The following is a 2,500-nucleotide window of genomic DNA, read 5'->3' as shown; positions in this document are numbered from 1 at the left end:
GCTACATTTCGACCTTCTGCTATAACGCGCCCCTTTGGGACTGCGAAAGGAATGCCTCGGGAGAGCTTCCCGCGTGTCCGCCATCTTGGCTTCCTCGCCCCCCCGACGCCAGACGCTTCTCGAACGTCATCTTTTTTTTGAATTTCCTTTATTCCATCTTCATTTAGAATTGTGTATTTGTCTTCCATCCCTGGGTATTTTCGTAGGACTTTTCCTTACGTCTCGCCTTGGGTTCGCTTGTGTTCGTTTCATTCCGGCGGTGGGGGAGGTCCTCGCAGATTCTCCCTCTCTCCTTGCTTCCTTCTTGCTTCCTTTATTTATCTATTCATCTATTTTCTTGACTGTTCATTTATTTATTCAAATATTTATTTTAGTTATTTTTTATTCATCTATAAATTAATTGATTTATTTATTGTTTATTTTTTCTTTCCTTCTCCTTCTGTGTGTGTGTGTGTGTGTGTGTTTGTGTTTGTGTTTGTGTTTGTGTTTGTGTTTGTGTTTGTGTTTGTGTTTGTGTGCGTGTGCGTGTGCGTGTGCGTGTGCGTGCGTGCGTGCGAGCGTGTGTGCGTGTGTGCATGCATGCATACATACATACATACATACATACATACATACATACATACATACATACATATATACATAAATGCATACATACGTAGGTACGTATGCATATACATACATACATACATACATACATACATACATACATACATACATACATACATACATACATACGTACATACATACATACATACATACGTACGTACATACATACATTCTTACACAAATAGTTGACTAAAATATAGATTGATGGCCAGGTAGATAGACTGACTGACAGACAGAGAGGGAAAGAAAGAAAGAAAGAAAGAGAGATAGAGATAGAGAGAGAGAGAAGAGAGAAGAGGGAAAATAAGAAGAAAGGGAGAAAAGAAAGGGAAGAAAAGGAAGGGAGGAGGGAAAGAAAGGAGATAAGATGAGAAGACGGAGAGGTGAAGAGAGTGAGAGGGGGAGAGAGGAGTGAGGATGTGCGAGGGGACGGGGGCGGAGGAGCGGAATAGGGAGGAGGCGAGGGAGGCGCGAGAGCAGATGAGGGAGAGGAGGAGGAAGAGAGAGAAGGGAGAGAGGGAAGAGGGAGACGGGAAGGAGAGGAGAAGGGGGTTGCGAGAGTGAGAGAGGAAGAGATGAGAGAAAGGAGGAGAAGGAGAAAGATGGGTGGGATTCTTTTCCCTTCTCGAGGCGGGAAAGGAATCCACACTGCCGGGGAAGAATTCAGACGATGGCCGACGGGAATCCTAGCAGCATGGGGGAGGCGGTTGAAAGGGGGGGCGATGGGAGGTGGGGAGGTGTGTATGGGGGGGGGGGGGGGGGGGGGGGGGGGGGGGGGGGGGGGGGGGGGGGGGGGGGGGGGGGGGGGGGGGGGGGGGGGGGGGGGGGGGCTTGATCCCTTTCGCGGGTGGGAAAGGTTTTTAAAATGGGAGTGGTGGGTTTTGGTTTTTTTTCGTGGTTTTGGTTGGTGTTTTCCCTGGGAAATTAATTGTGCTTTTCCTCCCTCCCTCCCTCCTCCCTCCTCTTCTCTCCTTCCCTTTCCTCTCTTCCTCTCTCTCTCTCTCTCTCTCTCCTCCCTCTCTCTTCTCTCTCTCTCTCTCTCTCTCTCTCTTCTCCTCCCTCCTCTCTCTCTCCTCCTTTTCCCTCCTCCTCCCCCTTCCCTCTCTCTCTCCTCCCTCCCTCCCTCCCTCTCCTCTCCCCTCCCCCTTCTTCCCCTCCCCCCCGGGCCGGGTATAAAGAATTCACCCAAATGCCGCAAATTTTATGCAACCCCGCCCTTTCGTGCGTGTGGGGGGGGGTTTTTGCGGGGGTGAGAGGGGGGTTGTGGGCGGAGTGGGGGGTGGGGGGTGATGTCTATTTATTTTTGATTTATTTGAATTTTTTAAATTTTGATATTTCGTGATCCGGTGGAGTATAATGTGGATGGAATGTATATTCTCTTTTTTTAGCTTCCAATGTCTTTCTGTCTTTCTGTCTTTCTGTCTTTCTGTCTTACTCTTTTTCTTTTTCTTTTTCTTTTTCTTTTTCTTGTTTTTCTTTTTTTTTTTTCTTTTTCTTTTTCTTTTTCTTTTTCTTTTTCTTTTTCTTTTTCTTTTTCTTTTTCTTTTTCTTTTTCTTTTTCTTTTTCTTTCTCTTTCTCTTTCTCTTTCTCATTTTCTTTCTCATTTTCTTTTTCTTTTTCTTTCTCTTTCTATCTCTCTCTCTATTTATTTCTTTTTCTTGCTCTCTCTCGCTCTCTCTCGCTTTCTCTCGTTCTCTCACACACTCTCTCTCTTTCTCTCTCTCTCTCTCTCTCTCTATCTTTCTATCTATCTATATCTCTCTATCTATCTCTCTATATCTCTCTCTCTATCTATCTCTCTATCTCTCTATCTCTCTATCTCTCTATATCTCTCTCTATCTATCTATCTCTCTCTCTGGAATTACATTCATCAATATAATTGTCACTGCCATC

The sequence above is a fragment of the Penaeus chinensis genome, chromosome 42, assembly GCF_019202785.1.
Source record: "Penaeus chinensis breed Huanghai No. 1 chromosome 42, ASM1920278v2, whole genome shotgun sequence".
Classification (NCBI taxonomy): Eukaryota; Metazoa; Arthropoda; class Malacostraca; order Decapoda; family Penaeidae; genus Penaeus; species Penaeus chinensis.
Note: the sequence above shows the minus strand (reverse complement) of the source record.